Source organism: Wasmannia auropunctata, unplaced genomic scaffold, assembly GCF_000956235.1.
Source record: "Wasmannia auropunctata unplaced genomic scaffold, wasmannia.A_1.0 LD334185.1, whole genome shotgun sequence".
Lineage (NCBI taxonomy): Eukaryota > Metazoa > Arthropoda > Insecta > Hymenoptera > Formicidae > Wasmannia > Wasmannia auropunctata.
The window spans coordinates 227,031-243,262 of NW_012028705.1; the positions used below are offsets into that span (position 1 = coordinate 227,031).

Consider the following 16,232-nt stretch of genomic DNA (forward strand, 5'->3'; position numbering starts at 1 on the left):
TTTGCGTGACCGTGACGCAAAATGCACCACGGTGCCTCCCACTTCGTTCGATTTTTGCGGCGCGGCATTTTAATGTCTCCCCGCGGCGCACGGTGATTCAGCCATCGTTTCGTTCTTTGTAATTTATCGTCTCGCCGACCAGCCGCGTCCTTCCACGCCGTCATTCTCATAGTTCGCACGTGCTGCGGATAAAACCAAATGCTGCGTTAATCCATAAAGTAGCCTATAATTATATTCTATGAAAATAGCAAGAAACAGCCTATTGTATGACTTTTTTTTAAGCATCGATACTTCTCTTTGATAAATATTATATGGATTAATTATATTTAAATTGATATTTAAAAACAGTCGAAAGATTTTTCGCCATAGCTTAAAATTTATTAATACATTTATTAATAAAATTACGTCAGAAGAGAAATTATTGTGAGCATTAAACTATATATTTGCTAAATTAATAGCATAACTGTTGTGTATAAAAAAGATAATCGCGGGTTATTTAGGAAAAAGCGCGACTGAACGTAAAAACCGAAATCGCTTCGATCGAAGTCCATTGTCGATGGACCGTTAAAAATTAAATTACTACGTATTTTATAATCGTCCAGCGATTAATTACGATCTCCTAGATCAGGGACCGCCCACATCGAATCAACTATACTTAAATACAAAGCAGCAGTTACTTTCGAACCACTTCTATCATTCGTGTTTTTTATAATTTATGTGACAGTTCTATCTTGATAGAATCTGACAAATAGCATGCACATGGCAGGAATAATATTAAAATTTAGATCATCACACATGCATATTATTATACTTAAATTTCAATGATTAAATACGTCAAACAAGCATTAATATTAATAACAAAGGTAATTTATAAAAAGTAATTTATAAACCTTTTTATAAATTAAAATATATAAGAGAACTTCTTATTAATTGAAAATATGCTAAAATTATGTTTTAGATGTTAATATTATTAGTTAACACGTGTACAAAAGTAGTTAATTAACATTAGTTAACACATGTATGAAATTAGAAGTAATTATATAAGTGAATCTAGCTTTGCAAAAACACATTTTTCAGTATGTGAATATATCATGAGTTTATCTTTGATTTAATTACTTCTCGCAGACACCTCCGACCGGACACATTTAATATGCGTTAGTCTTTTATCTTACATTAATTTGTCTAGCAATTATTCAAATGACTGCGTGAATAATTATACGCAGCACTCGCTCAGTTTACCATGATAAATAGTCTATCCGCGATAATTATTATCTTAGTTTGATTAACCGCTGATTATTCAATTACGGGAAAAATATTTCGTTACGCTCAATTGAGCCCTCATGCAGGTATAATAAAACAGCCGTTAAGTGACAGCCTGTTGATATAATTACAAACTGACACATATCAAGTTACAATTAAATACGAAGTATGTGAGTTTTATTGATATCAATGATGTCTTAATTGAAAATTAAAAAAATGAATATTATAGAAATAATTGTACAGCTGTCATATTTAACTCATCGCTTGGCACAGTAGCTGAATATTTCTTGGATCTTTGAATTATTTGCATTATCCGTCATGTTGAGGCCCAACGAGAAGAGGACACAGCAGTTGTCCTCGAATAATTTCGGTATCATAAATAACAATTTCGCGGATTTCCGGGTGGACCCCCGTCCTCCAAAAGAAACCGCAGAGACCCGGTAGGAAAGATGATTGGCGACCGGGAGGGAGAAACGAGTTTATCCGGGTGAAGCCCCCCTCCCCGCGCCTCAACCCCCCGCTGTCGAACGCGCGATGGGAATAAAATGTGAAACTGTAAATTGTGCGTGGAAAGAATCGGTCCCTGGGCGGTCGTGGCGGTCGACCATGCTTTTCGTGGAGTAGCCGGGGGTGGAATGGCGAATGGGGGTGGAAGGAAGGACTGGACGGATGGCGGGAAGCAGCATGAGAAAGGATCGGTTCTCGCTCGAGCAAGGCGAGGATCTTCGAGGATTTAAATGCGCGTTCGGGCGAACGAGACGGAGGAGGGTGTATCTCTCGTAGATTCGGGGATTGGAAATTTGTTAGGTTACGTCGGACTATCACTCCCTAGTGAATATGAAAAAGGAATTCCTCACGAAGCTTTCAAGGGTCGACCACGGTTGGAGGCGGTATGTCGGTGTTGCCGACACCCCTTGCCCCCGTGAGAGAGCGGCCGGTACGTGGGGGGGGAGGGGTGAGGTGATGGTTGTACCGAGGAGAAACTGGTGGCCGGAGGGGTAGGAGGGATGTAACACGGTGCCAGGAATATAAAGCGGGGGATAAAGGAGATGGCGGTCACATATGCGACTCGTAAAAGCTCTTCTGAAAAGCTGCATCCGTTCTGCCACCGTCCTGCCCCCTTTTTCCTCTTTTTTCACGGCGGAAGAAGAACCCAGCCTCCTCCATTCTGACGTGGCTTTCGTGCTTTCAACGTCGCGGTTGACCACAAAAATTTGGCTCTGGGATATGATTTAACGTGAGAAGGCGTGAGAAATATTAATTTGGTAGATTGCTGTAGCCTTTATCGTAAAACTTATTTTATTTTCATGTTTTACGTTTGCCAATGATATATATATATATATATATATATATATAAAGCAATAATTGAGAGAAATAATTGGTATTATTTCATGTTTCTTATAAAAGAAGAGGTATAATGTTTTTATATCTCAAGACATTGTATTCCTTTTTTTTACGTTAAAAGTAATATTGACTGGCATAGTTCCAAGACATTAAGTTAAAAAAGAGCAGATTAGTGTCTCATGCGGCATGTCGCATGCCAACAAAGCGTGACCGCTTGCATAGCCACAGGTCAGTCCCTGAGAGCATGGCGACATTGCGTTTCTATGGGAACGTGGCTTACTCCGTGGTTATCTCTCGATACCGGCGAATATTAAGAAATGCCGTTCTCGAGCGGCATTTCCGTACATTTCGCGGACGGAAAATGAGCCATTCGTTTGCCGATCGGAATGAGGTACTGTCTATGCATGGCACGGACGCGCCACCATCCAACCGTCCCATAAATAATCGTCCTTCTCTTTTAACCTAAACCTCTTTGCTCTCTTTTCGGTCTCAACCCTCCTTTTTCCTTTCATCGCCCTCTCGCTTACTTTCCCTCCCTGTCTCGATGCGTGTGTATTCGAGGATATCGTACGAGCTTCCTAGGATAAGAAAGATACATAACCAGAATATGGCAATGCAAGGAACATAATGGGAACAGTTATGGGAATGCGTATAATTGTATAAGAGAGATTATGAAAGGAATTTATTATGAAAATTATTTTTATTTATTATTACATCTTTTCTATTATGCAGTTTTTATTCTTTGAAACTTATGCAAACGACTTATATTTCGAGGTCGTAATTTATAAAATGAAACTAACGCTTTCGCCATTTAACATAAAAGAAAGTAAGGAAGTTGCATTAGATGATTATCAATATGTCTTATTAAAAAATTGGCGAACGTTAAACAAGTAAAATCCTTCCCTTTTGAAACCTTTAAGAAAATTTTACATGTGTTTGCTGCGATAAAAAGAAGACGTCTGTTTTACGACGTTTACTTCAAATAAACATCGCTCCCTTTCTTTTGCGCCATTCTTTTAACTTCCCAGACATAAATGGCGAGTTACAAAAAACACCTCGTTTTGAATGCGACTGCTTTTTGCGGTAGTACTGGCCAACGCTTCCAGACAATTCTTGGCGGGTTTGTCGATCGTTTAATCGTCCATTTCCACCTGTCAGCCCGAGTCGATGGAAGCACAAAGGCGATCTCTATCCTGGAGGAGAAACTCTCGCAAGAAAGCGAAGCAACATTCGGCTAGGAGGGTTGCGGGAATGGGCAGTGAGGGAAAAGGATGTGCGGGCAGGGCAAGAAGAAGTCTGACATTCGAGGAGTCGACAAAGATTATGAAGCGCATACTGCGGCGAATAAAAATGGTTTCCGCGGCAGGGGAGAAGCGGAAAACAGAGACATTGTTCGCCGCGGAGAGTTTCTGGAGGATGCTCCATGAGAGAATGTGCGAGAGAGAGAGAGAGAGAGCATAGTTTGGACTAACGATAAATGTTCTGGCGTTTAGCGCATAGCGTATAATCTTATACGTGATGTTTAGCCTTAATTTATTTTCGTTATGCAGTAAATTAAGAATCTTATTATTGCACGGAGAGAATTTTTTTTTAAATTTACCCTGCAAATCATGTTAATTGTGGGACAATATAATATTTAGGACAAGTTTATTGTGCACTACAATAAATTTGACAGTAGTAGAATACAGTAAAATTTATTGTAGTGCACAGTAAAATTTGCCTAAATACTATATTGTCCCACAATTAACATGATTTGCAGGGTAAATTAAAAAAAAAATTCTCTCCGTGTGTTAATTCTACTTGAATATGAGGAAAGTATAAAAAGACAAGGATTACAATGAAGCTACTATGGAAATTGCAGCAACACATCTTAAAATTTAATCATCTTACGTAAAAATATGTTGAAATCATGATTAATTTTCATAATCAGAGATTTTTACTTCGTAATCATTTTCCAGCGAATAGACATTGCATGACGACTGTTAAATTGTTATATCTTTCGTTATATATCTTTCTGGCATCGGCGCGCATTATGCATTGTGTGTTACAAAATCAATTGTAATTGCAATCCAGCCCCGTGAATAGCGCGAATAGATCGGTGATGTGTGAGAAAAAAAAACAATTGCGAAATGCAAATGACATGCAAAATTCAGGCAGATTGTGGAAAGCAGATAACAGATCCTGCTTCTGAGCGATGCTCGTGAAGTGGAAAGCTTAAAATAATTAATCGTACTTAACGGTAGTGACTCGACGAGATTTAAGCTAGTAAAACGCGTTCCGCTTCCTATACGCGCCAGCGCGTCGGATTATGGCAAAAATAAATAATATTTTTTATGGTGCAGGAAATTGCCATCCCACTCTATAATAAGTAGGCATCAAAGACGATGATTGTTAATCAGGGAACCAAATTACCAGCGAGAGTATCTTCGCGATCTTACGCGTCCAAGTATGATGCTGTAATTGTAGAGTATATTCTAATGCGCATTGCATATTTATTCTATAGCGTAGCATTCGGTATTCATAAACGCTTGCACTCCGAAAAGAACTTGGAGATCTATTTAGATTGCATTTTATACATCAGAATATTTTAACAAATGCAACCTGTGGAGCTAATAAATACAGAATGGCTCTAACTGATATTTCCAGCAAAATGATCGACCTGTGGTGGTACAAAACTGCGATTACGGACGAGGAGAGAAAGCGATGCGGGCCTGAGAGCTTGAATGACACCAAGACCACGCAGGGTGGGTTTTCTTGCGCCGGTGGACACCTTTTTCTTGCGCCGATTGTGCGCTACGTGGTCGCCGCGACACAAATAGCGTATGATTGAGTGAACGCCGCGAGGGATTTTCCGGCGTAGGAATGGCGGAGTGAGTGAGCGAGTTTCGAAGTGTGCGGCACGACGAGGGGTAGAATGGTAGAAGGAACGTAGACATTTAGCTGTACCGAGAGGGTAAGGCGCCTCGTGCCAGCCTCGTGGGAGCGTAACAGCCCCTAAAACGATGTTGCCGAATATACAGCCGTCCCTTTCTTCTTCTCGAAATTTTTGCACGCGCAAAACGTCTAATCTACCATAATTTCTCAATTTCGAACTTTTTTTTGCTATAGAATAAAGAATAGTTATTAATTTCAAACGATGGTTAAATAAATACTAATTTTTAATATTTTGCACATAAATTAATATCAACAAAATACAGATGTTTAACGTTATTTAGTTATATAGCCTTTTTTTGTGGTAATATATGTTTATAATATAATTATGAAAAAGTGTTATAATTAAAAGAGGAAAAGGTTAAAAAATAAAAATAGAATTATCTTGTATAACACAATCAAATTAATCGAAGATATCGGTTTCGAAAATCGGAATTGAACTGTAAGGTATGTCATCGGAGTTTTATTCGCTCTTTTCCATTTCGAAGTAAACGAAATCATCGACAGTCGGCGAGGTCGATCAAGTAGACGTAACCCCTGAACTCATCTCAGCCTTTTCTTTCGTTCTTTCTCTATTTCTCTCTTTCTCTCTTTCCCCTTCTTCTTTCGGTCTTCGCCGTCAGTAAAAACGGAAGCGGAGGGCTTGGCAGTTCCTGGTTTATCCGACCGGCGCGGCGTTTCTGCCCGCGTATCGCGGTATCCTATCGTATCGATATGACTTCCCTGAGGGTCGCTCGAAGTAAAATCATTAGTAATGCCATTGTGTTGCCCTTCATCCTCAACCATTCTCATTCCCCGGGATAACCGACGCTCGACATGCCTGCGGCCCTTTTTTGCAAAATTCGAGCGATGAAAGGCAAAAGGGATCGATTGCCCAATCATTTTTAACTTATCCCGTAATTGTGGACGGACTATTTTCTGTATCGCTATGTTCAAAATTAATATGAATTATTAATAAATACTGATATAAAAATACAATGCAAAACTCATAAAAGTTATTTTATATTTTTATATACTTTAGCCATCGTACAATAAACCTTCAAATCATTGAAAGAAAAATTTAATTTTGTTTAAATATTTCGAAAACTACTAGAGTTATTTTAATGAAACTTCAAATATACACAAAGCTTCATCAAAATAATAGTTCTCAAAATTGTTAGAAAAAAGCTACGCTAAAAAATTAAGCCATTTCGGGCATACAATCATATGCAGTTTTCGTCTTGAATTTGCGTCAGAAATCGTCCCTTAAAATCTTTTACATTACTTATTGTTAGTATCCATTCTATGTAGCGTAAATGCATAGTAATTAAAAATAGGTACAAAGTAAATGTCTGTTTTACAAATTAATACAACTTTTTAAAATCCTGAGAATATCAATAATAACACAATAGAGAAGAGAATTTATATGAAGAACTAATAATTCTTGTATAATTTCTGTAATTTATTTCGCAAATTGACGAGAAACCTCGCGTGTCATAAAGTAGAATAATATCTCTCAAATGGCCCGGCGATATTTTATATCGATCAAAACAGCCTTCATCGAGCACTCAGTATCGCACGCATGGCCTAAAACGTTTCAGGCGGAAATTTTTCACTTTGATTCCAGTATTTATCGGCACTCGTTACGATCACTGTAATCGACATGCAATTAGCTCGAGCAGATTAATACCGCTCGAATACTGGTAATGGGTACTTTGCCGATATGTATGTAGGTGTGCATTTCGCGCACAAACACACATGTACACCTATTATGAAAGAGATACAGAGGCCGCGTCCGTTGCACAACAGGAAGAAGAGAACGAAAAATGAGCCATGTCCATCCAATATTTCAAAAGCGTGTTGTATATAGAGCTGAGAATGTATTTTGATTTCAACGAACACAGAGCAATAATAATTTGACTGTGAAAATTATATTTGTTGACGTGCAATTCCAATCTTACTATAATTACTAAACTAATAAAATTATGCGAGTATATATAATGAAATCATATACAAACGCTCAAATATCAGTAGATGTAAAAAATATAATTTTTTCATCAAATATTAATAATAAATAACATATATATATATATATAATATACAGATATATGTATAAGATCTTGCTTGCATTTAATTATCGTATCGAGCTTATCGTGTTAACGTTGACACGATTAAAAGACAGGATTTTTGTATTTGGAGACTGTTATTATTATCGTTTTACATCGTAAGCTGCAAGCCGTCGTACAAAATCGGAACAATCGGAATTTCGTATAAATGATACTGTCGCGATCGGTAATCCGGCGCGCATTCTGGACGTGCTATAGGACATCCTACAGCATCCACAGCGTCTCCGTTCGAGACGACGAGAAGATACGACGCCCATTCGATATTTCGCGAGATATAATATAGATACACGTGCGCGATATTCCGCCCGTATACGTACGACGTATCGATACAGAGCGGGTAGTGGGTAAGGTGGATACGGGGGAATATGATGCGCTCCTATCCAGATATGTGAACGACGCAGATATAATACAGGTACGTACCTATATACGGGTCGCCCGAGTCCGGGGGATTCTCTGCCGCGGACGTCTGCTTCACGATAAGATACGGCGCGCAGCTCTCCGTCCGAGATCTCTCCGGTTTTGCAGAAAATTCGCGGACCCCCTTTATCGGGTTTCCTGATAGCGTTCCTTTTTTCCTTACGGGCGGTGGCGCGAGGCGGGGCGGGAGGGGTGGAAGAGAAGGAAAAAAGGAAGTTGAAGTCCACGCCGGAGTGGATATCGACATTTGGTTCCGTATAAACGGCTCGAATCAGATTAGAAGCCCGATCGCTGGATGCCAGCAGCGACTTCGATATAATCAAAACGAATTTTCGACGATTCTCTTGATAGTTACGACGTAATAACTGTCGCTAGCATAAGTTGTCTCAAGTATCAGAAACTTATAAGGCTGATGTTGAAAAAAATTGTGAAAATGTTGGAAGACCGTCGATGACGACGAAAATATTGATGGCGTAGGCATATAATAAAGAATTGGTCACTATTAATTTTTATTAGCAATCTTACAAGAGCTTCGTTTACAAGAAGCTTTATTATTGCCGCATTTTGTTATAATTGCAAAAGATATAGTTGCATTATAATATGATTGCGAAAGCAATTCTTCTTCAACGAAGCGAATCGTCAGACTTCACGTATATGAGGTGGACTATGGCAAGGATCGGCGGAATTTAAACGTTATGTCGGAAGGATTTCGGATTAGGTATCGCTTACGTCCTGCGACGCGTCTACCGGCCCTTCGACAACGGACGTTGAACAAAACAGCAATCAATAAAGACGAAGTTAGTATCCGTACGGCGGATTCCTTCAATCAAATTAGGAACATCAAAGTACCCAGCAAGGCGAAGGAAAAGGACGAAAGGACGAAAAGGTGAACGAGAGGAGATCTTGTGCCGGGTGGAGGTCGACATTCCTCGAAGGGTGGCTGCCAGGAATTAGCCTCTATCTTCAGAATCCGAACCCCCGAGACAAAGAGCCATCCCCCTCCCTCTCCCTGTCTCCTCTTCTTTCCAACCCCTGGCTCTCTTCGTCATCTTCCTCGGCTCGCGTACCCGAGCACATCCTTGTGCTTCCTGATATCAGCTCGCTTAAGGAAACTTGGGCGTGGTCATCGCGAACCGAGTTCCAATAATTTGCCATCGAAAATGCTAAACCACCTCACGAGATAAAACGTTAGGAGTTGTAAATTTCGTCGTTCGCGAAATAGGATATATTTATTTGATTAATTTTTGAACACACAGAAGGAAAATGTATATGTAAAGTAATTTTATTGCATCTAGCAATTTCTCCAACATTCGCCGGTTTTATATATCATATTTATGCACGTATGTAAATAATAAGTAAAAGATACAAAATTTGCATCAGAAAGTTAAGAAAATTAGAAAGTATTTTTATATGGTGACCAACGCAAGAGAGTAAACTCGCATACACGTCATAATTTTTGCGTGATACGTTCCTCGCTAAAAACGCACGCACGATATTATCTCGTAATTACGCGGCGCGCAACAATCAGAATGAAAAACTCCCGGTCTGTTTGATGTCTCAGCACGCACGGTGCGTGGTCGGTTGATGAGCCGCGCAATCAGTCATGCGCACGTCCGTAAAAATCTGGCGAATTGCCGTTTTCCAACGCGGTATGTGGCGCGTGTCGTTATTATACATTTATTTATTATAACGCCGCGATTTCCCGTACGCCGCCGCGCCGTGGAGGCGAATGAAAATTGTGCTGCGCAGAAATAAACCGACGTAACGTTATCTATAATGAAGTTTACGATGCTTCGGCTATATGAGGTCGTGTGTAGTAAAAATAGATTAGTAACTGTAACAGCTACGTAGAGTAACAATTCTCGAGCAATAACGATGCTAATAGGAAAAGGCAATAGCAGTGGAAGTATAGCGGCGGTTGTAATTAATATTTCAGAAACATCACACGGATACCGGTGCGGATATTACGCGTTTATGGAAAAGTAGACGGAAAAAAAAAGAATGTTGGTTTAACTTATTCGATTGTGGGCGGATGATGCAATTGTAAAATTGCATACTTCCCGAGCGACATTGAAGGATAAACATTACGTTTTATCGTAATTGAATATACCACGGCGACAGTATTTAAACGCGACGTAATGACAGCAATAAAACGAGCGAGCAATTTTCCGATATCTCTTAGATAAACGCGAAATGAAACATCTCGGAAATCCCTCGTTCGAATAAACGCGAACACTTCGAAAAGGGAGTCTTAACTCGCAAGCGCGGGCAAATCTCCCTCGATCGCCGTTCTCTCGCGTTCAACGAATGCAGCAGTCTTCTCGAGCACATCGCCATCGTATAGAAGCTCTCGATCGCGCGATCGGAAGTTCCAAAAATCGTGTAAACGACCGCTTCCCGCTACGACCTCGGGTGGAGTGTCGTTGCTCTGGGAGGCGGAGGGCGGGAGGGGGTGAAAAGATTTGACGCGTAGACAATGGCCGTTGCATCTTCGAGCGATACGACGACGGAGAGAGGGTAGGTAGCGCGGGGGGGTCCTGGCAGTTGCAAAGACCGGGGTGATGGCAGGAAGGTGAGGGAAAGGGAGCTTGCGCAAGCGCCCCCAGGAAAGTGGCGGCATAAGCGGTCGCACGGGAGAAACCACCCCGGCGGTAGTGCGGCTGGTGAGCTCGAGACGGACGTCTGAGAGAAAGAAAGAGGGAGCGAGGCGGAGGGAGGCAGCGAAAGACGGGGGCGAGTAGGGGGATGTAAATGCCCCCGTGATGTATCGGATCGATGCGGCAGCATCCAGACACCCTCCCCTCCCCCCCTTCCCGCCTTACTACGCGACCTAAAAACGTTCTCCGAGGCAGGAATGAGTTACGGCTATCCTTTTCCTTTCATCGTAATTTCGTACCGGCCGGCTGATCTTGTTCGCCTGCGAGAAATTCGAGATCTTCGGCTGTAGCGAGTCACCATAGAACGTGGCGATCAAATCAAGTAAACCAACTCTTTTGAATTTTGATCTGAATATATTTGAAGAGTTTTTAATATTAGGAAAAAAAGAAAAATCAGTTCTGATCTGTGTAAAATTTACAGAAATGACGTTAGCATCTGTTAAAATGTATATAAATTTTGTTTTAAATCGTCTGCAATTAATATTTTCTGTTTCTCATTAAAAATTATCAAGCGAACGGTCGACCCGGCGCAGTGCCGCGCGCGAGACTTGTAATAACCGCGTTTAAGCCCGCGATGATACTGCCGGGTATCGTTAGAGAAAGTTCTCGTCGCAGTTTCGAGATTTCCTCGTTTGCCGAACTTTTTTGTACCGAATCTCGACAACCGCCGCGCTTCCCCATCTCGCTGCGCGGCGCGGCGGCAGTACATAGCCCGCGCCACATACACGCGGATACGGCCTGGACTGTACATCCCGAGGCAAGTTTACGGATAGATACATTTTCTGCGAGCCAGAAGCGCGCGGCGGCAAGCGAAGTTACTCGGGAATTGCGGGCGAGGCGACGATGTTCGTGCTTTTACTTGCCGACAACTTTTCTGCGACCGGAGGGACGGTCTCTCGCGCAAAAGCCCCCGGAACACCATCGACGGGAACCGACGTATGCTATTAATGAACATGTGTGAACCACCATCTTGCGCCCCGTGCAGTTTGCGCCACGGCACTTCCTGGGTGACTTTTAGGTTTACGATTTGCTCCTTAGCTTATAACACGCTGTCATTGTCATAGAGAAATTATTATATTCTAAAAGAAGCATTTCCATATTATATTCTAGACTACTCTGCTGAAATTAAACCTACTCCTTGCAAATATTTTATAATATATTAGAATTCAACTTAAGGTGAATATGTAAGTTTTCTTTAATTTTTATTGTTCTCAAGACAAAATATAGATTTGCAGAATTATAGTTACAAAATATATTATTTAAATGTATTATTTAAATTAAAAAAATATATAAAATATATAAAAATATATATATTATTTAAATTTAAGAGTTTGTAGCTAAAGATATGTGTCACATGAGAAACTGTATTGCGATCAAATATGACATTAGAGAGACTCTCAACACGATTTTATTCGTGGAAGACATGGCAGCGTTATTCAGTCCGTACGAGCTTTCACATCGGATTTCATTGGGGTCGATTATTCGTTCTGTCGCAACGTTATCAACGCGAAATTAAAAAGTGCAGCATGCATGCAATCGTGCCACGCGCGCGTCACGTCTCACTGTCGCAGCCGTCGATCGCGCGTGCACTTTCCGATTCTCGCGCGTACGCAGATCTGCATTTATTGATAACGTTGACGTTGAGCGCAATAAAGCAGCGGTAATTGCTGAGTTAACTTATGGCTGCGTCTGCTCATTAGCACCCGGCGATGCGGCTACTTTAATTAGCAAAGCCGAAGGTACCCCGCAGCGCGCACGTTCCGTATATAAAAGTCGGCCTTAATGGATGACCGCGATAGCGTTTAGCAGATGCATTTTCATACGGCCGCCGGCAATGACGTACTCACATCCGGATGAGCCAGCAAACGGGGTAAAGGATGCGTACCGGTACACACGCGCGCGCGTACACTTGCGCGGGAAAGAGAAAAGGCGATTTTATCGAATCTCGCGGCACACGTTATTAGACCGTTTGTTCTCTGATAATTAGAGGAAAATCCGAGCTTATCGGGTGTAATAGCATAAAGTGGAAAATAATTACCGCGGTAAATATTAAAGACCGTTTAAGTATGCTATTCATTGCGTTTACTACACTACTGTGCACCATTATCATGCATATATCATGTAGATATGCAGCATAAAAAGACAGAGATTAATGTGAATGTCGTGTTTTTAACTGATTGTGAGTTTAAATTTTTAAAAGCTTTTCTACATTTACATTTTTACAGACATTTTTTAATGGATCTATGTAATATTTTAAAATTTACTGAGACACTAAAATTTTAATTAATTTGTCATTTATAAATTGGACCTTTTTTTAAAATAAAATTTATTTAACAAGATAATGAGCCTCATTATTTGTATTATTAAAGTTTAATTATAATTTTTGTAGGTGTTGTTTAATAATATTTAAAAAAAAAATGTCTTTTTTTATATTTTTATATACATATACAGTTGTACACACATTATAATTTTATCGATTCATGTGTTTTTTTTTTTTTGTTGATTTGGTTGGCGGTCACTTACGTGCGTTGCGAGTAGGGGTGGAGTATTCTCTAGCGGAAAATTAAAGAGAATGCAGATAAGAAGGGGGCTTCCATGTATTAGCGACGGGCGAGAAAAAAAGTGAGGTAAACTCACACCAAGGCACATGTAATAATATGCATCCGCTGCCAATGCATTTTTATGCAGGTGTGTAACCGACACTCACTCGTGCTCGGAGAAAATGTAACTTGATGGCGGTAAGGATATATCGTAATATGCAAACGGTGAAAAACAATATTGCACGGCGCGGCGGTAGGAAATGTCTGCTCATGATTATTTATAGTTAGACGGAGTAACTGCCGGCGCAAGCGATAATTTCGTCGAAATCTTATACTTAGCGCCTTATCGATGTGTGATCGAATCCGCGATCTCTCATTCGGCGCGAAACGCGTTATGTAGGTACGGCGCACAATTGCGGAAAATTAAAGGGAAATGCATCAGATAAGCGATCTCGATTATGCCCGCGCTAAATATAGAATAGAAGCAGACCGCGCGCCCCAAAGATATTTAATTAACGCATATGCAACATTGTTCGTGGCGGTGCAAAAAAAAATTTGCGTGCTTTCGCGAAGCAACGCCCATGAGATTCTCGCGTTTCCTCGCTGATGGCTGCGTATCTGATAAATTCTCGAGATACGATCTCGAAGGAAGGGAGAATTGATAAGTTCTCATTAAACGCGAATATTTGAATCTTCAACGCGGAAGTTTATCCGCTGCAGGTGACACATGTCTTCTGTCGGCAATTTAAGAAAGAGAGATGTTATCAAGTGTTTTTTTTTTTAATTAGAATAAGTTTACAATAAGGATAATAATCTAGTCGCTTAAATATTTTTATCAAATTTGAATAAAAATTCTCTCCTTTAGAGAAGCTCATTTACTTAATCGTAAATTAAATAAATGAGCTTCTCTAAAGGAGAGAATTTTTATTCAGATTTGATGAAAATATTTAAGTGACTAGATTATTATCTTTTCCTCCATTTTCTGTGTGTACGTTTTATGAGAGAAAATGAAGGAATGCGAATAAGTACGCCCATATTTGACTGATAAGAAGCACTTATAACGCGTTCGAGAATCTTAAGTGGCCGAAACCATCCCCGTTTCGCTCACGCGATCTTTCAGTTAGCATCAGCACCCCCGGTGTTCGCGGAGATTGGCAGAGTATCTGCAAACACGCAAAGCAAACTGTAGAAGCGAACTATGAAATATGTATATAGTAGTTAAATTTTCATGTGATTACAAAATATCTGATAATATAATATTAATCCTGAAAAGGATTAGTTAATATACATATATTGCGTCATTTTTCTTGCAGATATTTGCAGTCGTTACATATTTTTTTAAAACTATTATAATGTGGTATTATTCTTCAAATTTCTATTTCTTTAGTAACTTCTCGTCCGTAAAGCATTCAGATAAACGTTTTTGTATGAGGGTAGCGCACGTTATCGTTTCAATGCAAACCATCTAACGAACCATTGATTCATTCTGCTCCCGCAGCATTCATCCTAAACGGATTTGGCTTCATTAACCGCCAGTGGACCCACCCCTATTGCAACCCCCACAATTTTCTCCGACGTAGCGAGCACGATGTCCTCTCGCATCGTAACTATGGCAACAATACCAAAGGCAACCGGAATTAGGATTGACGCGAGGAAACATCGCGCTCCGAAAAGTATGATGATCAAACTTAATCAATAAACTAGTAAATTTTATTCTGCACAACGACATTAGATAATTTTTGAAAAAATTAATTATACAGATGTATTCGCCAGCAATAAAAATATTTTCTACAAGTATAATTATTAACACGTCTACATCTTAAAATAGAATTAATCGCATTAATGATTGATTTATAAACAGCGCATAGCGAATCACGCCTCACAAGGAATATCAACCAATCGAATTTCTCGAGAAACTCCCTTCATAAAGGGTGTTTAAATACAAAAGGGAAGGGTACAATTCACACCCTTTAAAAGGGTCGCGCACGCACATGCGCGAGACGTATGTAAAATTAGAGGTTAGCCAATAAGCTCGCTTGAAAATGTAAAGGGTTGCGTACGCTGAGATGCGTTTAGAGTAAAAAAATAGGACAATTTTCAATGGGAAGTTTCTGTAATGAAATATGTTAATTTACTCTCCATTCTTACAATTTAATTCTTTTATCATTTTCAATTAATTTTACATAAAAAAAATTACAGTAAATAAAATTGAGCAGACATAAAATTTGTAGGTAGAAAAACGCTGTAATTACACTCCAATATTAATTAATTAATTATAATAATTATATCTTGACGTACATATATTTCTGAGAAAGAGATAATGATACGAATCGAAAGTGACTATCAATTTTTAAGATAAACGTACCAGTGGCTGAATATGTATCTATATCTGAACACGTACATAAAATTTATTAATCTCAAATACTTTTTTATTATAATATCAAAATTTAATTGTAAAAATATTTAAAGATTACAATTAAATTATAATATTATGAAAAAAATTATTAAAAAATAAATTTTTGTGTACTTGTTCAACTATAGATACACGTTCAGCCACTGGTACATTTACCTTATAACCAGTTGTAAGACTTGCTCAAGTTTAATCGCATGCGCATCGCCCGAACAGATGCGTCAGCCAACCAAAAAGCCAGAGATCGCTTTTTAATACCTATATCGAGGTAGGGCGAGGATCATGACCCTTCTGCAAAGGGTTGCACACGCACATGCGCGGCACGCATGCAAAACGGGTGCAGGACGGGGTGAAGGCAGCCAATGACGTAGCTTTAAAGTTAATTCCAGTCCGTCCCTCGTGAACCGTCGCAACCACTCTGGAATAAGGCCGATCCAGAAGGCTCGCCCTTATCGGGAGGGAGCAGGCAGTGGGACTTAAAAAATGATCCATCGCTACCACCAATCACGCGGCGGGTGGTAGCGAGTCCCTCTCTGATTGAGACGAGCTTGCAGCGCGTCTGGAAAAC

General features: G+C 39.9%; 1 pseudogene; it reads right to left on the reverse strand.

Annotated features, from left to right (window-relative positions):
• Window positions 1-2,891: 2,891 nt before the first annotated feature.
• On the reverse strand, window positions 2,892-4,555 carry LOC105459539 (annotated as a pseudogene).
• Between the last annotated feature and the right edge of the window lie 11,677 nt (window positions 4,556-16,232).